The sequence below is a fragment of the Pinus tabuliformis genome, chromosome 6 (genome assembly GCF_031772625.1).
Source record: "Pinus tabuliformis cultivar Carrire ecotype Pingquan chromosome 6, CPIR1, whole genome shotgun sequence".
Lineage (NCBI taxonomy): Eukaryota > Viridiplantae > Streptophyta > Pinopsida > Pinales > Pinaceae > Pinus > Pinus tabuliformis.
The window spans coordinates 549,893,127-549,920,582 of record NC_142292.1 but is presented as its reverse complement, the minus strand read 5'-3'; the positions used below and the strand labels follow the sequence as shown (position 1 = coordinate 549,920,582).

The following is a 27,456-nucleotide window of genomic DNA, read 5'->3' as shown; positions in this document are numbered from 1 at the left end:
TTGACTAAGAAGCAACATGCTAGCAAGCATGAATCTCATCAGCATCCTCTTACCAATAATAGATATGAAGTTTTGAAGTTCTGAATGGTAGAAGTCATGGGTAATGAGGCCCAAGTTGATAAATCATTCCTAGATTAAGTGTCTCCAAAGAATATTAATTCATTTGTTGAGGAAAAATCTGCATCTAATGATACTGACAAAATCCCTCTTACAGAAAAGAAAGAAGAAGAAGTTGCAATAGAGGATGAGGAGGAAATCAAACCCCACTCTTCTTCTCCTTCCTACTCAAATGTGCTAGAAATAATGTGTTCTTCCCCTCCTTTAAGTAGAATTTGGAAAAATTAAAACAAGAAAGCCTTAAAATCTGGTGTCGAGAACTCTCTTGCCTCCCGTGGGTCTAACAATGAGTCAATTTCTCTCAAATCTTAAAAATGTTTTGTTTTTGCATCATCATGTGCAAGAAATTTGTAAGAATCTACTCATGTTCTCAAGAAACAATAGATGCAAGCTTTAGGTGGTTTAATATCGGATCTTTGCCCCTCTTCTTTTTTTGGGTGAGTTATGAGTTTTAGCTCCTTTCTTTTTAAATTCATGGAAGAAATCTTCTTTGAAGTAGTCACTCTGATGTACTTGTTGCATATTCTCGACGCAATTTTTTATTAATACAAACTCTCTCTCTCTCTCTCTCTCTCTCTCTCTCTCTCTCTCTCTATATATATATATATATATATATATATATTGTTTGAGTAGTTGTAAGATGAGCACTTTTTTGTTTATTTTTATTTTAGTAAGTGATAAACAACCAAGGAGTTGAATTTGTAATATATTAATATAATAATTTTAGATTGTATTGTCAACATAACCTTGTATATCGAAGAAGGAGGGACCTAGTCAACCTCTTCTCCCTTCGCAATGGGAGGTTGAAAAGCAACACTTAGCCATGAGACCATACCAATTATAAAGGGAGAGAGAGAGAGAGAGAGTTTGTATTAATAAAAAATTGCATCGGGAATACGCAACAAGTACATCAGAGTGACTACTACAAAGAAGATTTCTTCCATGAATCTAAAAAGAAAGGAGTTGAACATATATTACGAGTTCTAGCTCCTTTCTTTTTAGATTCATGGAAGAAATCTTCTTTGTAGTAGTTACTCTGATGTAGTTGTTGCGTATTCCCGACGCAATTTTTTATTAATACACACTCTCTCTCTCTCTCTCTCTCTCTCTCTATATATATATATATATATATATATATTGTTTGAGTAGTTGTAAGATGAGCACTTTTTTTCTTTATTTTTATTTTAGTAAGTGATAAATAATTGAGGAATTGAATTTGTAATATATTATTATAATAATTTTAAATTGTATTGTCAACATAACCTTGTATACTGAAGAAGGAGGGACCTAGTCGATCTCTTCTCCCTTTGCAATGGGAGGTTGAAAAGCAACACTTAGCCATGAGACCATACCAAGTATCAAAAACCACCATGGGACGAGAGACATGAGACTGAAAAGTAGAAAACAAAATGACATAGAGAGGGGTGGGAGTCAAGGTCGAATGGGAGGGAAACCAAATGAAGGGACCATGGAAAATAAAGGTAAACACGAGAAGAAAAACTTAGAAGATAAGAGTCCAAAAGGGGAGGCCATGTGGAAATGAAGACTACACTGAGGCTTAAAAACCAAAATCCCATGTAATAAATCCCCACCAAGAATAACAAGCCCAAAGAGGGAAAATAAAACCAAAATTGTATGAAACAAAAATTCCTATAAAACACTAATATCATCACATCTATAACCGAGGAGAAGTTCAAGATGGAAAGGAAGAAAACTGTGAACTTGTGACTCCCTCTTTGTAGTTGTAGTGCACCCGAAGTGGCATGTTCTAGGCTGACTAGCTACCATCTGAGAACAACTACCAACCCTACATGTAAAGCTAGCACCATCCACCAACTAGCATTGGTTCACCTAATTCATAAACTTTCCTTTCCCAAGAATGGTAATTCCACAAAGAACAACAATTTCCCACTAGATCCGCATAAATGGAAACCCTCGTGTAACTATATAAATTGTAGGTTGCCTTTCCTTATCAACATTTGCCCAATCAATTTCATCATACGCCATTTTTTGTCCAAATTCATTCATGATTACCACTCATTAGCTCCTCAAGTTTACATGTAGAATGAGTTGTCCTTCTCCAGACTCCCATGCATCTACAACCATCGCCTTCAACCTTTCCCACACACAACATAGATTATGTCGCAGTTGGAGGTGTACTATTAACCATGCAACTCTTCCTATTTTCATTAATTGCTTCACACTCATTTCATTTAGTGGCGGTTGCCCCACTGTATGAGTACCCTCCTTAGGGGATGAATAATTTAAATTTTATAATTAATACTATTATTTAAAAATTTAAACGAGAGAAAAATATTTAAATTTTATCTATTAATATTTTAAACTAATATTTTAATATCTTTATTTTTTTTTATTTTTATTTTTATTATAACAATTAAAAACTTTGTGTTATGCACTATTTGGATCTAAGGAAGCTTTGACAGTTGCTTTGCTCCCGGTATCCTGCTTTGATTGGTTCCCATGACCCCTTTAGAGTCCTCTACGGGGGGACCAACCCCCTCCTCCACCTAATCTAGCTCCAATCGCATTCTCGTCTCTTATGTCATCTCTAAACCCATCTTGTGATTGCCCCTCTATTTCTAGATTTGTTAAACGATTAAACTCCATATATGAGATTGATTAGCCCCTGACCATTCTTTGCAAGGCATCTCTCCCTTACTAAGCGAGGATTGGTTGAGAAATTCATTGGTCTCTATCCTGCTCCAAAAGTTGTGCAAAAATGGATAGAGTGAAAATGGTCTCCAAAAATCAAAGGAAAAATCTCGGCTCGCTTTTGCGGAAGAGGATACTTCACCTTCTATTTTGAATCCAAGGAAGATAGAGACTTAATCTTTAAGAATGGATTGTATTCCATGGATTCGAGGGGTCTCTACTAGAATAGATGGACCCCAAATTTTGATCCTAAACTTGATATCCCTAATGTTGTGCCAATCTAGGTTTGTCTCCCTCACCTTCCCCTCCGCTTTTGGGGGGACGAATCAATAAGAACCACAGGGAATGCAATCAAAAAATACATAGATCAGATTGAACCACATGAGAACATGCATGCATGTGCAAGGATCTACGTAGAAGTCAATCTATCCATAGGACTTCTTGAAGCAGTGAAGCTTAGGGTTGATAACTAGATGCATATTCAGCAACTAGACTATGAACAACTACCCTTCAAATGCAAGGTATGTCATGAATATGGCCACTTCACCAATAAATGTCCAAAACATTATGCATCTCAATCTTAAGAAGCATGAGATGAACAATGGGAAACAAAGAGACGCAAAAATAAGAACCCCATCAAATATTCAAAACAACTCGAGCCTTCACACAATCAACGGTTAAGGTGCATTAGGAGGAATATGCACTATGTGGAGTCACACAATTCTGGACATCCAAAATATCCACAAAGATCAACACTGGATCAAGACAGATTTTCATAGGAAAGTAAGTGGAAAAACTTACACAATCTACAACATCTACACCCCTGTGCACTATAAAGACAAAGACGAATGCTAGAACTCTCTAACAACCAAGATAAAAGCATATGGTGGCCATTTTGTTATACTAGGCGGTGACTTCAACCTTGTTATGACCATTGAAGAAAAAAGAGGTGCTCTCTACCTCTGTGATCCAAGTAGAGACAAGCTAGAAACTATTATGATTGATCACAACATTACAAATGTCAAACGAAAGAATGACATATTCATGTGGAGTAATATATTAATAGGACTAGGCAATATCGAAGAAAGGCTAAACAAATTCATTATCTGTAGAAATTCCTTGTAGATTCAAACTGTTATTTGTAATTTATTAAAACAATAGACTTGAATCTACTCTAATCATCAACAGAAACAATTAAACAATCACGAAATCACGAAGCATACAAGAGAAAGTATTCAATCAACACATTACACAATGATTTCCTGGGGAAAGACAGAGCTAAAAACCCCTACTATCTGTATATTTCATTAGTTAGAAAATATGAGAAGATTACAATGCTTTTCTCAATCTCAAGCAACCTCTACACTATCTCTATCTATCTCATTGCCTCCTAGACAAGCCTTAGCCAATATTTAAACATTTTTTTGCTTTCCCAAGTCCCTATTTCTTGCATTGTTTCCTTGGTAATTAACCCCCTATTAATTAGGTAAATCCCCATCCTGCATTGCGTAATCCCTATAGGCCTTCCTCTGGCTGCATGCATCACCTGTACAATTCGGATGATTATACAACTGATAGAACATTGTCCCTGAACTCCAATCTTAACTAGGTAACTGATCCAGGTGGATATTGGTGGCCACCCACCAATTCCACTTAGACCCCCACCATTGTTTCTTTCAGTTTTACAGTTTCCTTAATTGTAGCACAGTTTACTATTTTTAGCAGTTTTTTGGGTCCTAAACTTTCGGAGCTGTTTTGAGGCCCTAAACGACGTTTTTTTGGCAATGTTGTACCAATGATTTATTTATTATTATTTTTTTAGATCGTCATTTTCGTTGTAGTCCTCGGAGAGATCTTTCCAACGGGGTATCATGCGCGTCAAATGGAGATAATATGACCAAGTCGCGACCCTGGGAAGTTAGCTGCCAACTAACCCCAACGGGGCCCATAAACTCTTGGTGTTACATCTCCTCGGGTTAGGGTTTTGGTTGTTTAGGGTTTTCTCTTATTGTTCAATAATAAAAAGGCCCTTGAGACTCTTTGTAACGCAGTTCATAGGCATGTAGCCGCCACATCTCTTCTCAGAGATAAGCTACCATCGCCCGAGCTAGTTTATTTCCATTTCTATTTGCAAGCATATTTCAGTATTTTACATTAATGAAATGAGGCCCTAAACGACGTTTTTTTTGACAATGTTGTACCAATGATTTATTTATTTATTTTTATTTTTTTTAAATCATCATTTTCGTCGTAGTCCTCGGAGAGATCTTTCCAACGGGGTATCATGCGCGTCAAATGGAGATAATATGACCAAGTCGCGACCCCGGGAAGTTGGCTGCCAACTAACCCCAACGGGGCCCATAAACTCTTGGTGTTACATCTCCTCTGGTTAGGGTTTTGGTTGTTTAGGGTTTTCTCTTATTGTTCAATAATAAAAAGGCCCTTGAGACTCTTTGTAACGCAGTTCATAGGCATGTAGCCGCCACATCTCTTCTTAGAGATAAGCTACCATCGCCCGAGCTAGTTTATTTCCATTTCTGTTTGCAAGCATATTTCAGTGTTTTACATTAATGAAATGAAGTATTATTTTTGTTGCATCTCTATATTTATGGTTATATCTGTAATTTGTTGCATTCCTGTTTAAATCCGGATCAGTGGTATTAGAGCGATATGCTCTTTCTTTGTTTTTCTTTGCATGTCCCCAACGAGGTCAGGATATAAGGAGTTAGGGCTCGATCTAGTTGAACCTTTGCAAGATCAACCTCACAAACCTCGACGACCTCCCATGGTGGATGAAAATAAAGATGAGGGGGCAAAAGATCCTATCAAAATCTTGCTTGAAGAAGCCCTCGAGCGACAAAGGAACGCAATGATGGACAACTTTTCCCAGATCCTTCAGCGGCTACCTAGGGGTGACGCATCTAACAGCTACTCTGGTAATGCCACACTGTTTAAGGTACAAGTTAACTTTGAGAACCCCATATTCGAGGGCCAAATAGATGTAGACGCCGTAGATAAATGGTTGAATCTATTAGAAGGATATTTTTCTATTCATGATTTTTCTGGCCGAGAAAAGATTACTTTTTCTCTTCTCAAAGCCGCCCCCCACGTCAAGGATTGGTGGGAAACCTATTATGAGCAAAAGGATGAAAGCACGAACTCACTATTTTCATTCGCTCCTACTTGGAATTCACTCTGGGACGCAATAGAGGAGTAGTGCTACCCTGTCGGAAGCTACGAGGATAAATACATAAAGTGGACCATGTTGCGGGAGTGAAGGGGCCAAGACGTGCCAGAGTTTACCAATATTTTTCATACCCTTTGCACAAAGTTGGGTATCAAGGATTTTGAGTGGCATTTGGTACTCAAATACTGCGGCTGCGTACATAGCTACATCTAGGACGAGATGGAGTTCTTGGACATCTCCTTGCTCGACACGGCGTACCAATACGCCGTTAAGATCGAGCAAAATTTTAAACAGAAAAATCAAGACTTTGGATCCATGAATCCGAAGCAAGGGAAAGGGTTCCCCAAACCACAAAACCAAGGACAAAGCCAAGACGGTGAGACCCAAGACAACCTGTCAAAGCCACAAGAAAATAACAACACCACGAAGTCAAAGAAGGACACAAGAAAGTGGTGTGAGTTCCATAAGAGCCCCACTCACAACACAAGTGAGTGTCAGACCAAGCAGTGGCTAGTGGCTGAGTTAAAGGCTTCATAATCAAATGCATTTTCTGACCTTAAGCCAAAACCTGATAAGAGGAAAGACAAAGGGAAGCACATCATTGACGCGGAGCCTAGTGCCACTGTTGCCATCGCCAAGATCCAGAAAAATGAGCCTGAAGATTCAGAGAAGGGGGAGCGACTTTTCCACTCACAAATGTGGGTCAAAGGTTCATCGCTACAATTATTGTCGATAGTGGCAGCCAAAAGAACCTCATTTCAACAAAGGTCATGAAGCGGTTGGGACTACCGACCATACCACACCTACAACCATACAACATCGGGTGGCTTCACCAAGGATGAGAACTCCGAGTCCACTAGTAGTGTCGCCTTCCCTATAGCATCAAGCCCTTCACAGATGAGGTATTATGTGATGTTGCACCTTGATGTTTGTGATGTATTATTAGGCCAACCATACTTGTGGAAGCGACATGTTGTGTATGAGTCAAGGCGTCGCGCTGTTATTATTTCTTTGGGTAATTCATTATACAAGATACTATAGGTAGCCCCACCTGTTGCCACCTCTTTGATCTCTGCTAAGAAATGCAGTAAGATCATCTCCCAAACTAGGAAATTTATTTTCTTTGTGATTCTCTCTCAAAGCAAGGAGAAGATCGTAGCCACATCCATGGCCCCTAGGAAGGGTTACTCCACGCAGCAGAAGCACGTGGATACAATCATGAAAGAAGACAGGAACAACTTCTCCTCACCCATAGGGGTACCATTCCACTGTTAGGTCAAGCATTCATTCGATCTGACTCCTAGCGCACCTCTACCCAACGGGCTAATATATCACCGCTCCATTGTGGAAAATTCCAAGTACAAGCAGCGACATGATCAACATCGGGTTCCACACAAGTTTCATGTGGGCAACAAAGTTTGGTTGCATTTGCAGAAAGAACGCCTTACAAGAGCCCATTAGAAGCTAAAACCACTCTGATATGGTCCTTACACCATTACCAAGGTTGTGGGAAACAATGCTTTGGAGCAAAACATTCCCCCATTCCTTGGCTTGCACCGAGTGTTCAATGTGGATAGCACTCGACCATGCTTCCGACCATTATTGTACACATCAGAGATTGTAGAACAACTCACCAAGGACCAAGTTGAACAGAAGTTTCCCCATCTCATGGAGGCACTCAATGCAATGGGGACCATTACTTCCTAAGGGGGGAGGAATGATACAGGTGGATATTGGTGGCCACCCGCCAATTCCACTTAGACTCCCGCCATTGTTTCTTTCAGTTTTTCAGTTTCCTTAATTGTAGCACAGTTTACTATTTTTATCAGTTTTTCGGGTCCTAAACTTCTGGAGCCATTTTGAGGCACTAAACGACGTTTTTTGGCAATCTTGTACCAATGATTTTCTGTCTAAAGTCATTTTTTCCATAGTAGTCCTCGAAGAGATCTTTCCAACGGGGTGTCATACGCATCAAACAGAGATAATATGACCAAGTCGCGACCCCGGGAATTTGGCTGTCCAACTAACCCCAATGGGGCCCATAAACTCTTGGTGTTACATCTCCTCGGGTTAGGGTTTTGGTTGTTTAGGGTTTGCTCTTATTGTTCAATAATAAAAAGGCCCTTGAGCCTCACTGTAATGTAGTTCAGAGGGATGTAGCCGCCACAACTCTTCTCAGAGATAAGATACCATTGCCCAAGCTACTTTATTTCCATTTCTATTTATAAGCATGTTTCAGTAGTTTACATTAATGAAATGAAGTATTATTTATGTTGCATCTCTATATTTATGGTTATATTTGTAATTTGTTGCATTCCTGTTTAAATCCAGATCAATGATATCAGAGCGGTCTACTATTTCTCTGTTTTTCTTTGCATGTCCCTAACAAGGTCAGGATATAAGGAGTTAGGGCTTGATCTAGTTGAACCATTGCAAGGTCATCCTCGCAAACCCTGATGACCTCCCATGGCGGATGAAAAGAAAGATGAGGGGGCAGGAGATCCTATCAAAATCTTGCTCAAAGAAGCCCTCAAGCAACAAAGTAACGCAATGATGGAAAACTTTGCCTAGATCCTTCAGTGGCTACCCAGGGGCGACACATCTAACAGTTACTTTGGAAATTCCACACTATTCAAGGTACAAGTTAACTTTGAAATCCACATATTAGAGGGCCAAATAGATGCAAATGTCGTAGATAAATGGTTGAATTTGTTAGAAGGATATTTTTCTCTTCATGATTTTTCTAGTTGAGAAAAGATTACTTTTGCTCTTCTCAAAGCCGCCCCCCACGTCAAGGACTGGTGGGAAACCTATTGTGTGCCGAAGGATGAAAGTATGAACTCACTGTTTTTAGTCGCTCCCACTTGGAATTCATTCCGAGACGTCATAAAGGAATAGTGCTACCCCGTCGGAATCTAGGAGGATAAATACATAAAGTGGACCACGCTGCGGTAGGGAAGGGACCAAGACGTGTTGAAGTTTACCAATATTTTTCATACCCTTCGCAAAAAGTTGGGTATCAAGTATTTTGAGCGGCATTTGGTACTCAAATACCACGATTGCCTACACAGGTACATCCAGTAGGAGATGGAATTCCTAGACATCTCCTCGCTAGACACGCCGTATCGATACGCTGTCAAGATCGAGCAAAAGTTTAAACAGAAGAAGCGAGACTTTGGATCTATGAATCCGAAGCAAGGGAAAGGCTTCCCCAAACCGCAGAACCAAGGACAAATCCAAGACGGTGTGACCCAAGACAACCCGTCGAAGCCGCAAGAAAAGAACAACACCACGAAGTCAAAGAAGGACACAGGAAAGTGGTGTGAGTTCCATAAGAGCCCCACTCACAACACAAGTGAGTGTCGGACCAAGAAGTCGCTGGTGGCTGAGTTGAAGGCTTCAGAATCATATGCATGTTCTGACCCTGAGTCAAAACCCGATAGGAGGAATAACAAAGGGAAGCAAATCATTAACGCAGAGCCCAGCGTCATTGTTTCCACTGCCAAGATCCAGAAAAAATGAGCTCGAAGATCCAAAGGAGGGGCAACGACTTTTCCACTCACAAATGTGGGTGAAGGGTTCACCGTTGCAATTTATTATCGACACTGGCAGCCAAAAGAACCTCATTTTAGCAGAGCTCGTGAAGCAGCTGGGACTACTGACTATACCACACCCGCAACCGTACAACATCGGGTGGCTTCACCAAGGATGAGATCTCTGAGTCTGCCAGCAATGTCACCTTCCCTACAACATCAAGCCCTTCACGGATGAGGTATTATGTGATGTTGCACCTCTTGATGTTTATGATGTATTATTAGGCCAACCATACTTGTGGAAGTGACATGTTGTGTATGATTCAAGGTCTCGCGCTGTTATTATTTCTTTGGGTAATTCATTATACAGGATACCGAAGGTAGCCCCACCTATTGCCACCTCTTTTATCTCTGCTAAGAAATGTAGTAAGATCATCTCTCAAACTAGGAAATTTATTTTCTTTCTTGTTTGCTCTCAAAGGAAGGGGAAGATCATAGCCACATCCATGGCCCCCAGGAAGGGTTCCTCCACACAGCATGAGCAGGTGGATACGGTCATGAAAGAAGACAGGAACATCTTCTCCTCACCTATAGGGGTACCGTTTCACTATCAAGTCAAGCATCTGTTTGATCTGACTCCTAGAGCACCTCTACCCAACAGGCCGATATATTGCTACTCCATTGTGGAAAATGACAAGTACAAGTAGCGACATGATCAACATCTGGTGCCACACAAGTTTCATATGGGCAACAAATTTTGGTTGCAATTGCAGAAATAATGCCTTATAAGAGCCCATCAGAAGCTTAGACCACTCCGATATGGTTCGTACACCATTACCAAGGCTATGGGAAACAATGCTTTAGAGCACAACATTCCATCATTCCTTGTCTTGCACCGAGTGTTCAATGTGGACCACCCTCGACCATGCTTCCCACCATTACTCGACACATCAAAGATTGCAAAACAGTTCACCAAGGACCAAGTTCAGTAGAAGTTTCCCCATCTCATGACTGCATTGCGCAATTTTCTTGTCCAGTAGTCACTGTCCCTCCTTATTGCATAAAGCAGGCTTGAGGAACATCTGTTGGGTAGAAATGCACATTTCTAGAGAGGAAGGCAAAGCCTTCCCTCTCAGGATTGCGTAATGTTGTCTAGTGAGGCAGAGTCCAGGCCAAGGTTGGCCAGACTCATCGACGGGAAACTGAACGCTAATGTGAATGTGAATGCATGTTAACACTGAGTGTAAGCATAAGTGAATGATCATGCATGAAAATGGTGAATGACATATTCAAAAAATGGGACAACATGCATGTGGGTGAGGCGAGTCACTGAATCGACCACCGTTCATGAAAAATAGTTTCATTCATGCGACAGCAATGAGATGTTGACGAAAACTAAAACGGTGCTAGGAAAAGCTAATATACATGTAAATGATAACAAGCGTTCAAAGAAATCAAGAAAACAATACTCATACAAGCAAAAACATAAAAAGCAATAGAAATGCAACACAAGGCATGAGAAGCGAGCTTATCCCAAAATAGTTGAGTTGAATGTGCCGAATACTCCTAGATGTGATGTGGGATGTCAGAGTTGAAAAGTTGATGTGAGGAATGAGTTATGCAACGCTCTGTTGATGAGTTTCGATAACATCGAGTTTGTGACACGCATGCCACAAATCTAGGGAAAGCGACAGTTGGTGGGAAGTTTCTGAAATGATCCTTGCATGTAACCTCCACTTGCTAAACATAGATCCCTGAAACAAGGGATGCCTTTACATGCTGCCTTGGGAGAAGCAGCCCATGCATGCAAGTTTGTTTTGCTCGGTCCTAGAGGGAACCAATCAATTTAGTTGCACATGCAAGAGGTTTTTTGACTGCTTGAAGGAAATACACATTTCTGGCTGGGAGTTGGGTTGACTACCCAAAAGATTTGCGCAATTTCTGGGCAGAGCAGTTGACTGCTGCCCAGATTTGCACAAATTCTGGGCTGAGAAACCCTGCTGGGGAAATTTGCGCAATTTCTGTTGGGAGTGTTGGCTGGCAGAATTGCGCAATTTCTAGAGGGAAGGCTGGTTGCCCTCTAGAAATGCACAATTTTATTGGGGAATCTGCTCAACCTGTAGCTATACCAAGTCCGGGTGAACATCCTATGAGGGGAATGCATCAAGTTGTACTTGACAGGCTGCCTTTGTGCATAAGAAACACTAAAGCTTGTGTACTTGACGAAGCAAGACAAGATGTTGTGAAAAGGTGGGAGGGAGGCTTCAAAACGAAGCTAAGGTGAAATTTTGGAGGGTGGTTGTAGCCGCTACAACACAACAATAGAATTATAGGAATGTACATAACCATAATGCTTGTAACAATCATTAACCAACATACCTACATGCCCAACATACAAACCTGTATGACGATATGCTCTTACCCGGAGCTCCAATGATGCAACCTCACCTTATGATCTGCATTTCGTACTCCATCTCAACTAACATATCAATATCATGATGTCATAAGCTGCAATGCTGACTCTCACAATGCATCTCTGACCTACTATGCATGCATAACCATAACCATAACAATACATACATAACAACATATAGACACTGAAATGCATATAAAATGCATATACAATCGACATGCATTCATGACAAACACATCCCAATCAACTTCAACATGATGACACAACTACAACAATGACCATCACCATGCATACACATCAAACACATATACAACCTACATTCATGCATGAAAAAAACATTCCACCTATCCAGGCCAAGGGTTGAACCATATCACCCAAACAGAACGGGAACCAGACACCACCCAAAGAGAACAAAACCCACTCTAATACCACTTTGTAACTACCCTCCTCCCACTTTGTAACCTGTGGCGAAGAGTTACTGTGATATGATTCAACTCCCCAAGTACAGTTAAGGAGGTGGAATCGATAAACTAAAACCAAAACGACCTTCCTCAAGAGCTACATGAACCCTAGAGGCTAACCAACCACTCCAGGTTCACAACCCCTAAGTTAACTTGATGCTATGTTGAAATAGACCCCTAGTTGCTCCCATGAAAAGCCCTCCATGAGACCTAAACCCTCCAGTTTCTCCCACAACAAGGCCTCCATGCGACATTAGTCTTTTTTCAGGTATTTTTGTGCCAACGACCATGAATTCTTAGCCACTTTTTTAGGGCTAGGACCCAGGCCTCTATCCATAATTTCATGAAAATTCCAAAAATGTTAAATAACAATGAAATAAGGATAATAATGCAAACACTTGAACAAGGATTTGACTTGGCCCCTACCATCCATGATAGACATTCTGTCAAACAAATCATAAATATGTAATGTATAGGTCATATAAACACATCTGAACATAGGGACCTCATATTTATCTGAGATTCATCAAGAAGGTATGATGCCTTCTAAAAATATATGTATTATCATAGATTAGGTCATACATTCATTAATATTTAATTTACTAATGAAAACATAATGAGAGCCATAGCCAGATTCTGTCATAAACTATGCTTATAACCAATATATGACCAACAAAATAAAAATGATTAAACAACCATTAAAGCCACATAATAACAAGTACATTTACACATAGAACACAAGAGGAAAAGAGATCTTATTAACATATGAAAAAGCCAACCAATTCAGTGACTTCCACATACCCCCCCCCCCCCCCCACAATAGATTGAGATGTACCAAATATTTCTTTCAGCTAATCACCCCTGTGCCATATTCTAAGCATGAATGTGGGACTCAAAACAAAACCAACCAGGACTTCCTCACGCTTTACCATATATCTCACCAATATTGGTCAAGTATTCCTAGGCCCTAAACCCTCATCTATATATCTGCTTTATCGCAATCCCACCAAGGGATTCCTAGGCCCAAATAAGAAACATACACTACCGGGATTTACCACGATCCCACCATATACGGGTCCAGGTATCAGTAAGCCTATACAAGCATGGATGCCTCCGGATCTCTCCACCTAAAATGTGAGGGATTTTTCCGTCTCCACCCTCTAGGATTTACCATATATCCCGCCATTTACTGGTCAAGGATTCCTAGGCCCAACGAAGGTACACACAACTAGGATTTACTGCAAGCCCACCTTTACCGGTTCAGGGATTCCTAGGCCTCATGATTTCTCTAGAGACCACTCCACTCAGTTTCGAAACCATTATGGCAATCCAACTTAACCCAGTAAGAGAAAACCCATCACACCATGGTATCTAGAAACGGTAAGGCAAGGTTGAAAATCACTGTCACACTTGGCAAAACCCATGCCAATGACAACAAGAAAACCAAAAACACACATGCATGTACCATGCATGCCAAAACTAGCAAGGAAATTGTACATGTAACTTGATACCTGAAAGTAATCTCGTTGTAGCCACTTGATCCAACTCTTTCTTGCTTGATATTTTCTTCCCTTTGCATTCTTGTCCTTCCTTTGCCTTCCTTCCTCCAATGCTAGAGTGCTCCAAGAATGCTCTAAGTTTGCAAGTGTATGAGTGAGTATAGAGAATAGAGAGAGATCCAAAATTGAACTAACAAAATCCATGAATTGATCCTCAAAATCCTTTATCATCGAGGCCTCTATTTTCTTCATTTTTCCTCTCATTCAAACATGTGACCTTTCATCTCCATTTTCTCCTAATTTCTTTATTTCCATAAATAAAATGCAAATTAATGTCTCTTTGCCTTTGCCAATGCCTTTTCCAATTTCCTTACCCATAACAAACCAAATGAATACTCACTAGGATGTTTTGTCCAACATTTAGCTTGTAATAAGTGTCTCGTGACCTTGGTCTTATATTTTTTTTACATAAAAATTTAACCAGGGGTTGTTACATTAACTTTACAATAGATTTATAGGCTTCATGAGTTCATTGGTGATTTCTTGAATTATTATTTAGATGTTCTCCAAAGACTCTTCGAACTAAGCCTTCATTATTAAACATTGGCATTTTCTTGTTTAATTTGGTCCACATATCCAATGGGACACCTCGCTCATAAGCAACAACTTGAAGGCTTCCTTTGCCTATCTAAACTAGACCCAACTCCCACAATTTGTTGAATTCTGTAACTATGGTCATCATGCTTAGGTCAAAATAAAATTACTGTAAATCATGTTCTTCATGCTCTTTTCAAAAGAAGAAATTTGGAAATTTGTGGCTACAAATGAGCCAAGCTGACCCCTCCAAACATTTATTCGGCTTCTTCATGTAAGGCACCCATTCGAGCTATTAGATCACTATAAATGAAGAGTGATTTGAGCCTCTCTTGGGCACCAACTCATAACATCTATTCTATGAAGAGTTCAGATGGTTTGTGATAGGAAAGACAAGAACATGACGAAGTGACATGAATAATCTGTCAAAGAAGTGCTTCATATCTCCGAGGAAGAATGAAGACTTCAAGAAGTAGGGTGAAGAAGTCCAAGGATAGGAGTAGGTCAAAGAATTTTAGAAAAACGACTTATCTCTATACTAGATCAAATTTATGTAGAGGAGTCAAATTCTATCTTTGTGATGAAGGCCAAGTCTCGGTGCAAGATCAAAATTCTATGAGGAGATAGAATCTCTGTGGAAAGACCATATTTTATGGAAGGAAGAAGGCCCTATTCTAAGTAGACCTAATCAGACTCAAAATTTGAGGGTAGATGACTTAACTAGGATGGATGGACTAGGTTTGACCATGTATATGAATAGGTTTTATAAGTGTATCTCTGTTGATATGAAGAATTTCCCTATTGAAAAAGGTTGTTGGGTTTTCCCCATGTGGTTTTTTCGAGGGTAAACTATTGTGTTTATTTATGTGGCGGTCTCTTCATGATACTATTGGATGTTAAATGGTTGATGTCTTACATGTAATTGTTTAATAATGAAACGATGGATAAGAATGTGAAAATAAGTAATTATTTGGAAACCATTATCAATATAGAAGACCTATTGAAAAATCAACACAATTGTGACTAACTAAGAGTCATCCAAAACCAATTAGTGATCATGGTTGTTCATAATAATGTGGGGGTGGCATGCCCTATCCTCTCAACTATAACATCTTTCTTACTGAAAGGTCTATTATAGTCATAAATAAACCCTAGACAAGCCACACATAATTTCAATGAGATATATGCTCAATAACCCATTACATTAAGAGAACAACCATCAAATACACACTACAAGATCACATACAAGTTATCATATAGGCACATAAATATACACATTCATTAACATCATTTCTATTTTATTTAACATAATTCATATTAAAGTTTTTAAGTCCAAAGAACACTTATCTGATCATGATGCATAACTCCCTGCAACTAATGAAGGGTGAGGCACTTTCCACCAACCATAGTCTCAATTGTATTTTATATCATTTTCAACTAGCCACCTTTGATCCAAACCATGAAGCCATGAGGGGACTATCTCTCTCTTAGTGATTATAAGGTGGAGCCACAAAGGCCACTCTCCATCAATATTAATTCAACAAGTTCTCTTAAAATCTCACTAAGCCTAGAGTTTGCACATCACTTATGGGTTGTTTCTCAACTGTCTTGCACAACATAAAGGGAGCCCCTTCATTGCCCACTAGTTCCTCAGTGACCCCCCCTTTCTTAGTGCTTAGTGCCCTACCCAACAAGCACCTAGAAAGTAGCTATCTCTTGGGCTATAAATGGTGAAAGGATGAAGGTCACCCTTCTTCATCCACATAAAACCAACAAGTTCCCTTCAAACCCTAAAGAGCTAAGAGCTTGCATAAACCATGGGAGATTTCTTAGTTGGATTACACAACACAAGGGAGACCCTTCATTGCTCCAACAGTCCCTCAACAACCTCCCCTCTTATTTCCTTTTTGCCTTTCCCAACAAGCACCTAGAAAATGTAGCTCTACATTACAACATGGGTTCAGGACACACACACTCGATTTTCTCAGTCCAAAATCAATCCATCAGATCCTCATGGTTTCACCATCAACCAATAATGTTTTTGGCACAATTTCTCATCCAAATTTTGTTGCTAATCCCATTAGTGAATATCTGATGCTATTTGGATGTGAGACTACTTCCTTCTCTACTCTATTCTTGCCCAAGATTTCATGTATCTCTTTTTCAAATTCATGGGTCAATATTAGAAGATTTTAAATGGGTACTTTGCCAATACCTTGGTGTGACAGTTGGGTACAAATCCTAGTTGCATCCCATAATTATAGGAGTTGGCTTCTCATGACCGGAATTAATGGTCCACCCTTTCATTAGTTGTTTGGAATTTACATTAAAATATAATGGAGTTGTCTACCGACACCACATATTCGCCCCAATGATAGATTTCTTGTCGGAATCCGATCAAAATTTTCCAAAAATCAGAATGTTGGAGTGTTTGAATCTTTTTTTGATGGTGGAAATAGATTTAATGCCATCAAAAACCCCCAGGGCACTCAAAATCCTAACTTTTGACAACCTTAACCAATACTTTTAAAATTTTCTACCGAATTTTTATCATAATCTTGGGAGAATTTCCATTATTTATCAAGCTAATTTGTGGACTCTTTATATTACCCTAAATATAATTATATTATTTTGAGTCTTTGACCCATTTAAATTACACATCATAATAGATAATATTGACAATATAAATTTACAATATTAAAAACTAAAATATTACGACTATCGGTAAAATAACTCTACACAAACAAATATTGCTTATTTCTTTATTATGATGACTTTTATAAACTTTAATAAAAAAATAATTGTTAATGGTCGAGCAATAAGGGAGATATGTAGGTATCAATGTTGCAAACATCTTGATTTTATCTTGATTTCAGGATTTTTTTAGCCTGGCCGATGTTTGATATTTTTTACCAATATTTTGGTGGTATCTTAATTTCGCTGATGTTTGCTTATTTTTACCAATATTTTCACGATTGTTTTATTTTCCAGAAAGGGAGATGTATAGGTGTATATCTATATATATATATATATATATATATATATATATTAACAAGGTTGGGTAGTTTATATATTATGAAAAGCTTTGATGGAACAAGCTCCTATTACAAAAGACTATATCATGAAAAACCTCGAAGCCATGAGATAGGAATGCAGTCTCCTCTCTTGGGCTTGTGTTCAAGACTTCATGAGGTTTTATGTGTATTCTAGTGTACTGCCTAACGAACTGACCTACTAGAAAGAGAAATTTACGAGTCATGGGCTCTCTGACGGTTTTTGAAGGCTTAAAGACTGAATGCTCCTGATTTGACTAGTTCTTCTTGTCATAATTGTCCGAGTTCTCTCCTTCATTAGGTTGGATACCATGTGATTTGTATGCTTGTTCTTCCTTTGTATCTACTTTCTACTTCGAAATTCGCTGTGTATCCTTGATATTGTGTTGCTTGAGATGCTTCTTCTTTTGCTGCCGAAGTCCACTTTCCTTTTGGCATAAACGGGATCCATTGGATGTGTCCATAGACGACGTTGTCAGAAGATTAGTGGCTAATATTAGTTCGCAAAGATTGGGATTAGAGGATGTGCGGTTAGGATTAACCAGAGGCGTTGATGGAAGAGGAGACTGGAGGAGCCATCTCAACCGTCGATGGATGAGATCGATGGTCATCGGGCACGAACAGGTCCGCAAGTTAACCGAGCAGAAGGGCAGGATTAAATGCGGAGGTGGTATATCGGGTAGGATATAAACCATAAGTGGTAAAAGGGAGGGGTCGCCCGATTCCATTGACCGGGTGACACGTAGCATCAGAGGAGAGAGAAAACTGCTTTTTGGGCAAGTAAACTTCGTGCTTGTTTACCGCCTGAAATCGGTGAGAGCTGTTCGATCATATGCCTACAGATCTACGGTGTGGGTGATTCGCGCAAATTTGGATGGTCAGGCTTATCAAAGACCGTCGGATCGAGTGCCCGATCAACGGTCCTGATTTGATTGGAGATCGGAGGAAGGGGGGTGTAACGCTATGGAAAAGGTTTTGGAGTGCGGGCCTAAGGATATTAATAGATGCGAATGAATGATTTTTTGAAGTCTGGATAAGGCACACGAACGAGTTTTTCCCTTGGAAACCGAAAAAGCAAAAGTCCTTGCGAACGAAAAATTTGAAGGGAGGCCAACGACTGGATATGTTAGTCTAGAAGGAGGGTTGATATAATGAGAGGTGCAGATGGAGGGCATGGGTGCTAAGAAGGAATTTGTGCTCGCTGAGATGGGGGAGAGAAGGGAGAAAAGAAGAACGAAGTGAGCAAGCTGGGTAAATGGAAGGGTGGGGACTTAAGATGAAGTCTGCACGCTGTGTAGAGGAAACACTGCTGGCTATCACTATAATAACATGAAAAATGGGGATTTCCTCGCTGAGATTGTTGTTGCAATTTTTGTGAATGTACCCTCTATTCTTATAGTGATTTATCTCAGCTCAAAACCTACCTTCTATGAGGTAGATTGAAAAGTAGTTCTTGTGACTTGGATCAGTGTCTTCATTCCTGTTGTTGCTCGTATAAGAGCCTGCAGTTTCATGCTTTTTCCTTTGCTTTCCCATGTTTTCCTGGCTGTTGCTGCATCGTTGTGTCCTTTGTTGCTGTTGTTTTTTGCATCGTTGTGTCCTTTGGATTTGGTTAACTTTAAACATAAGGTTTTTGTTGGTTATTAAGGAACTAAGTTATGGTATTCCTCCTGATTTTCCCGAACAAGCCCTTCATTTTTTTCATTGCTTGGTTTGCAAAATAATTTGTCTGTTGATTGTGAATTCTCAAGACATGTTTGTAGATTACATTGCCAAAGCCTTCCAAGTCCTTCCTGATTCTTCTAAAGATTTTGCTCATGTGCTCATTTCTTGGCTTTTTATTTCTTGCCATTGCCTCTATTATTATGGCTGAGTCCCCTATTATGATGGGATTTTGGATTTCTCTTTTTTTTTTATTATTCTTGTTCCCATCAACAAACTGTATGCTTCTACCTTGTTATTTGAAATTTGTCCCAAGCCCCAGTCATAAGTGACATTTTCTTTCCCATTAGGATCGAGGATTATTCCTCCTGCCCCTGCCTTTCTGGGATTATGCTTTGAAGCCCCATCAAAGTATAGACAGTATCTATTCTGATTTTTCCTCCAGTTTGTCAATTCCTCTTCACTCATTCTTATTTTCCATATACCTCGTGTGCTTGTCTTCCTCTGTCCTCTTTGCCCATTATGATTTATTATGGCTTTGCTAAGCCAATCTCGCTCTTCCTGTTGAAGAGTTTGATAGTTTTTTGGAGCTATTCCTTTGACATTGAGTATTTCAGAAGTTAGACCCCATGCTTTTGAAATGGTCTTCCCTATCCTTGGAATTTGATTTTTGAAAATGCACTTGTCTCTTGTCAACCAAATTTGAAAACATAGAACCACTGGAATGAATTTCCATATCCTCTGAATTGTGGCTTTTTTCTTTGTTGTGTATGGGTAGGATTTCTCAAAGGTCTGAAGAAAATCCGACAAGAGCTTTTCGAAATTTATTCTTATTTCCAAAGGACTTATCAGCTGCTACCAACATTCTTTGGCGAAGATACGTTCTTGGAAAAGATGTTGAATATTTTCTTCAGCCTGCATGCATAATGGGCATCGTGTTGGACCTTGAAAGCCTTTTTTTCTTAAGTTTTAACTGGTCAATATTCTCCCTTTTAAAAGAGTCCAGATGAACGTTTTTATCTTAGGCAAGCTTTCTGATTTCCATGCTATTTTCCAAGAATCCCACTCTTGTTTATTTGGTTGTTCTTGAAGGAGTTTGTATCTAGTCCTAACTTTAAAATGTCCACCACTTGGGTCCCAAAGATATTCATCTTCCTCATCATGGTGGATTGGCACTGCCCCTTTTAAGAGCTGTCTGATTTTGCTCCATTGCCCTTCCAGGTCTGCCGGAATTGCTGAGATTTTCCAGTCTTGCCACTCCTTTTGGTTCCATAAGGAGATTGAGTGTAAAGTGTTAAAACCTTTACCTTTCATCCACTCTTTTATGTCTTCAATTTCTGGATGAGTCTGAAGTGGTTCTTTTCCCATGATTCTGTCCTCCCAGATTGAATTTTTTTTTCCATTACCTGGGATTTTAGAAATGTATCTACTCATTAATGGAATTGTTTTTTTAACCAGCTTCCAAACTTGGGTACATTGTATTATTGGGATATTTCCATTAAGCAATCTTTCCTTGGTGCCATCCATATATTTTGATAAAAGAGTTTTTTTCCACCAGTTCCCTTTTCATGTAATTAGTATCTATACTATTTTCATTCCCAGTGTTGCATTCATGAATCCAGGTATCCGTATTGATAGTCCTCCTTGTTCATAAGGAATAACTACTTGCTCCCACCTAACCAGGCTAAATTTTTTGTTTTCTTGCTTCCCCCCCTGCCACAAGAAACTTCTTAAGATTAACTCCATTTGTTTGTGTGCACTTGTTGGAGCCATGATTATTGCATATTGGTAAATAGGTAGTGCTACAAGGAGTGCTTTGATTAGTATTACCCTTCCTGCCATATTCAGCCACATCATACCCCAGCTTTGAATTTTGTTTTTCATTTTTTCAATTTGTTTAGTCCATATTTCTGTCTTCATGTTCTCTTTTGAGATTGGAAGTCCCAGAAATAAGAAGTGTGTCCATTTTTCCTGTACAGGTATGTCTAAGATTTGTGAGATCCTTTGTATAGTTCTTGGGGGGGGGGGGGGGGGGGGGTATTCCATCCATATATCCTGCATTTTGCATTGTTTAATAGCCCACTTGAAACCTGTAGAAAATCATCCAGATTTTTTTTGAACCTCCTTGCTATTATTGTTGAAGCCCCTCCCAGCAGCAATGTATCATCAACAAAAAGTGAGTGGTTTATTGTTTTTACTCCTTTTTCTATTTTGATCCCTGTGATGTTTCTTTCCTTTCTTTGATTTTCCAAAGCCCTGCTTAAAGTTTCCGCCATTATAATATATAGGAAGGGAGAGAGAGGACAACCTTGCCTAAGGCCTCTTGTGCTTTGGAAGAAGTCACTGGGCCTTCCATTTATGAGGGGGGCAATCCAAGGAGTAGAAATGCATGCCTGTATGACTTCCCTTATATCTCTTGAGAAACCAAGTTTCTAGAGGACAACCATTAGATATGGATGGCTGACCCTGTCAAATGCATTAGCCATATCTAGCTTGATTATGAGGCCTTTCTCTTGCCTTAGCATACTAGAATGTACAACTTCCTGTACAATAATGACATTATCTATGATTTGCCTGTTGGGCACGAAACCTCCTTGGTTTTCAGATATGATTATTAGGAGTACTTCTTTGATTCTATTTGAAATTATTTTTGTTATTATCTTATAAGAAGAATTACAAAGAGAGATAGGGCGAAACCTGTTGAAAGTTGAGGGGTTTGCTTCCTTTGGGATTAGAGCAAGATAGGAAGATTTTGTGTTGCCTCCTTTTTTTTTTTTTGAAGACATTCTTCACCATTCTTAAGAAATCATTTCTTATGGTATACCAGTGAGATCTGTAGAATGCTATTGTGAAACCATCTGGCCCAGGGGCTTTGTCTGGATGCAGGCTCCATATGGCCGCCACTACCTCTTCTTCTGTGGGATCCTTGCACATTGCAACATTTTGTTCTTTTTTTTTTCTTTTTCTTTTTTGTGTGCTTTAAGAAATCTTCACTCTCAACCATTTCTCCATTGGCTGATAGTAAGTTTTTAAAGTGCTGATAGGCTGCTTTTTTTAGTTCCTCCGCACCTCTGACCTCTTGGCTTTCGACTTGAATTTTTTCTATTTGGTTTCTTGCCCTTCTTATTTTCATTGTATTGTGGAAAAAGGATGTGTTTTTGTCCCCTGCCTTGAGCCACAGACTTCTGGATTTCAGTCTTGCCTCTTCTTCTTCTTTCCTGTTTTCCCTATATATTTCCCAGAAGATTTCCTTCTCTCTTAGATAATCTTGCTTGCCTTCTTCTCTATTTTCTTTTTCAGTTTGCATGCTTTCCATTTTCTGCTATAACTATTTCTTTTCTTTTCTTTTTTTAATTTCATTTGCTCTTGCCCATTCCTTTAATTTGGTTCTTGCAGTTTTTAATTTTGTTTCCCAAATATACTGAGGTGATCCTGTTACTCTTGGCTCCCATGCTTCCTTGACTAGTTCGCTTATTTCTGTGTTGCTGTCCCAAATTGAGCTGTATCTAAACAGGAGCGGTCCCTGGTTTTTAATTTTGCCCATGACTATTGTCACCCGTTTATGGTCAAATGTTGTGGTGTGTATAATTTTTGATTTTATAGAGTTGTGCACTGCTACTATGTTTTCTTGTATCATAATTCTATCCAACCTTTCTTTTATGTTGCTTTTGCCCACTCTTTTATTGCTCCAAGTGTATTTCCTGTTGCTTGGCGGGATGCCTATTAAATTATGTTGTTCCATTATTTCTTCTAGAATATCCCTGGATGGGTCAGTATGGTATGTTCCTCCAAACTTTTCTTCTATACTTCTTACCAAATTTAAATCTCCTCCTAGAATTATTTTCCCAACTTGTATTTATTTTAGTGCTTCTTTTATGGTGGCCCAACATTGCTTTTCTTCCTTGTAGTGATTTGGGGCATATATATTTATAACACTTTACCTCTGTTTTGTGTTGATTTGCATTAGATCCGTTTGGATCCAATGCTGGTCTTTTTTGTATTTTATTAACTCCCAGGTTCCTTTTTTCCATATTATGCTAATAGCTCTAGACACTCCTGTTGCCTGTATTGCTTCCCCTTCATAATTTCTGCTGTTGTTGTTGTTGTTGTTATTTTTTTTTTTTTGTCTCCTGAATCATAAGGATATTTGGGTTTTCTTTTGCCAGAATGTTTCTTGTGGCATTTTCTTTGACGGATGATCCCATTCCTCTGCAATTCCAGGAGACCATTATCATTATTTACTTGTTGGGTGGTGCATGGCTCCTTTCCCTCTTTGTTGGCTCTTTTCGTTGTTTCATGTACTCCTTCCTAAGAAGGTTTCCATAGGTTGCTACGTTCCTAATGCCATTTCCTTTGTTGCTGCTTCATCCCTGAGTTCTTTGTTTGTCTTTCTTCCTACTTTTTTTTGATATTATACGTTGGGGGTGCTTCCTTTGACTGTTTTCTGGTTAGAATTCTGTCTACTGGGCGGGGAGGGGTGCGAGAGTTTGATACCAGAGGGGATGAAGGGGGTTGGGGGTATGTTGTGGGGATCTGGATCTGGTTTTGGATCTTGGTCCAGGGGATGGGGGAGCTGAAGGATTCGGAGGCTCAAAAGGATTAAGGCTGGCAAGAGGATTATTATCTTCTTTGGGTCATGTGGGATGGAGATCAGAGGATGTGGAGGGCTGCATGGTAGACAGATTTGTTTGTTTGTGGACTGTATTCTTTCTTTTGACCTGTTCCCATTTGTTTTACGAATCTTCACTCTTTTCATTTTTATTTTCTTTTTTTTTGTACATCTATTTGCAGAATGACCATATTTGTGACATACCTTGCATTTGAAGGGGATTTGTTCATAATCCAGCTGTTGTATGTGCGTCCACTAGTCCACTTTGATTTTGATAGCTTCTGGTAGCCCTTTCCCAAGATCCACTTCTACACAGATTCTGGCGCATGCATGCATATTTTCCTTTGGCTCGCATCTATCTATATATTTCCCAACTGCGTTTCCTATGGCTTTGACTGAATCATCCCCCCAATAGTGAAGGGGAAGGTGTGGCAATCTAACCCAGATGGAGACGGCATTGGGGACATCCATTTCTGGGTCGAAATCCGACGTCCATCTGTTTAGATACAAACCCCTTGTATCCATAAAATAAGGTCCATTCCTGAAAATCAGATCTCGATCCTCCTTGGTTTCAAAGTGAAAGGTGTAATATCCTCTTCCACAAAACCTGATTGATATTTTTCCATCTATTGACGCGGTCCAGTTCCTTTCTACCCATTTTTGCACAGTTTTGGGCGATGGCCATAACCCTGTAAACTGCCCCACTAATCCACGCTCCGCCAGAGAAAGTGCTGCTCTACGGGGAAGGGCAGGAGGAAGTGATATTTCAAGAATGTCTTCCAATCTTTTAACAAACTTGGTGACTGATGGTCTGTTCTTTGTCGGGCCCATTGCGGAGATGAGAGAGGAAAAAGCTTTTGTTGTTCCTTCATTTTCTTGTTGTTGATCTGAGAGAGGCTCTCCATCCTCTGATGCATCCATGGTGCTCAAACCCCAGCGGCAGGAGGCCACTAAGGCGCAGCTGTGAGCTTCTTGCGGTGTTCTCTGGCTAGGGCTTCGTTGCTGCTTCAGCAAGTAGCGCGTGCTGTTCTAAAAACCCTTAGAGTTAGGTATTATTATCCTTGTAGGTATATTTTTTACCAATATTTTGGTGGTATCTTAATTTCGTTGATGTTTGTTTATTTTTACCAATATTTTCATGATAGAAAGGGAGATGTGTAGGTATCAATGTTGCAAACATCGATAATTTTTACCAATATTTTCACGATTTTTTTTTTTTTTTTGCAGACCCTTTGCCAATTTTATCCCGATGCGGATTTTTGCAACATTGGTAGGCATTATGCATAATGTAAAAAAGATATTATGTCATTGTTTTTTAAACATGGGCTGAATATAATGAATTTATATTTTTTCACATGTTATTTCTATCCATTTTTTATGTAAATACTTGATTAAATTATGGTCGGAAGTAACTGATAGTAAATATGTTATTTACCACGAATATGAACTATTTTGAAGGATTTTATTTTTGGATTAAAAAAATCACTGCACAAAATATCTAAAAATCATGCTTGAATATTGTAACCATATCCATAAATTATGGCACAAAATATGTGATGCATTTATCCACATGACATTATATTATGTAAAGGCTACAATAAGGCCTTAAAGATATGGTCCAATCAAATGTTTAAAAATGGTTTTTTAATAATATTGAAAAATAAATATTTATTTTTCAAGTTAAACATTATAAGTTGCATTTGTCAATGTTAAACTAATAATGATCAATAAACAAATCAATTGCTAGAGTCATGCCTTGGTAGAGACTAATAATGACTTTGTAACCATATTTAGAGTTAAATAATAAGCACATAAAAACTTAATACTTACAATAAACTTACAATCTAACAAGATTCTTAACAATGGATATTCACCCCCATTTTACCATGGATATTATTAACTTGTAAATAAACTTCTTGCAACGCCATGGGCCAATACCATGGTTTATCAATACCACATGTCCACAAACCATAACTTATTTCACAATCAAAATATTTTATAAATATTTAATTTTATAACATATTTTTTAATTAAATTTAAAGAAAAAAATGTTATACTTTTTGAGATAAATCTAAACCTTTTACCCTTACTATTATATTTCATACAGATTAAATTAAAGTTTTAGTAAAATAAAAAATGAGAATATTTTTATATATAGAAATGTGAAATTTATATAATATTAACCTAGATTTATCTTAAAAATCAAATTTAAATCCATTTTAAAAATCAATTTTTTCACTCCAATATAAATTTATACTCCAAAATTCTAATCTTCCAAATTTCTAATCTTCTAAAACTTTGATAAAACAAAAATAAGATAAATCTAAACTAATATAAGTAACACTGTAATCAATTTATTACGCAACAAAATGATTTAGAATGTTTTTAAGGAAACATATGAGATTTTTAATCTTAAAAACCTAAGAACACCACTCGAAAGTGGAACACTATTTGTAGTTTCTTTTAATCTAAATAAGCATGAGGTTACTTGTTTAATAACCACGATGGTTTGATCATTTTCACGAAAATGAGCCAACCACTTTTATGACATTTTAATCTTTATGGGTGTTAAGATAATAATTTATTTTTATCAATGTTTGATCATCTTTACGAGAATGAGCCCACCACTTTTTTGACCTTTGAATCTTTATGGGCGTTAAGATAATACTTTACTTTTATTAAAGTTGGGTATAAAAGGATTTGTTATCATGGGTATAAAGAGATGCTTTTTACAACTTAGAATAAGAGAGGACTAATTCTCTCAAATAAAAAGATTTGTTATTTTGGTATAAGGGATGTGTTTTTGAGTTTAATGGAAAAAAATCCTCGTTAGACACTTTACAGTTCAATTGACAATTAAGAGATTTGATTTTAAAATTTTTAACATTGGTTCTTGCATTACAGTGCATTTAGGTTATAGTTTGGTTCTTGGTGTTGGATTTTTATTAGGATATTTCAATCTTAGCAGTGTCAATTTGACCTTGGTTACGGTTCTTTATAGTTGTTCTTTCTTGAATTTTTTGGACGACTTATCTGTCTAAAAGTGCCTAGTACTAGACCGTGGCTTGCCCCACCTCACAGGGAGACCATGACACTAGTTCCAGACATGGACCCAAGGGTCGTGGCCGAGGCAAAACCACCACCCAGAGTCGTGAAGTGGCTCACTGCTACCATGATTCCACGTCTGCTGAGGCCAGGTCAACAATCCAAGGATGGGACATTACAACATGTAACAAAATGGGTCCCTCTGAAGCATACCTTATCAACAAATTGGGGGTTCTAGTCATCGACCAAGGACATACCTGAGGGCAAAGAATGTTATATACTCATACTCTCTTACTCTATTGGTGCCTTAAACCTTTACTGGGGGAGCACTGACATCTAAGCAACAAACACAAGCCAATGCCCTCGATATGGTGGTTGGTACACCAATAGATTAAATTCTTCATAGTCTAGTTGAACAACTAAATCACGTGAATTGAAATACATATTCCATGCATTGCTCCTTCAACTCAACCAGGTTCTAGTGCAAGAGACTCGACCCTGGTGGATTCGTTAGATGAATGGTCCCTTTTATTTTATGTTGACAACTTTAATTTATAGTGGAAGTAGTAATGATAGTTTGATGTTGTAGCAAATTCTTTTGTACTTTGAA

The 27,456-nt window shown here is 38.6% G+C and overlaps 1 pseudogene; it reads left to right on the top strand.

Annotated features, from left to right (window-relative positions):
- LOC149259697 (uncharacterized) overlaps positions 1-27,456 on the top strand; it is a 68,955-nt pseudogene that overhangs the window by 8,487 nt on the left and 33,012 nt on the right.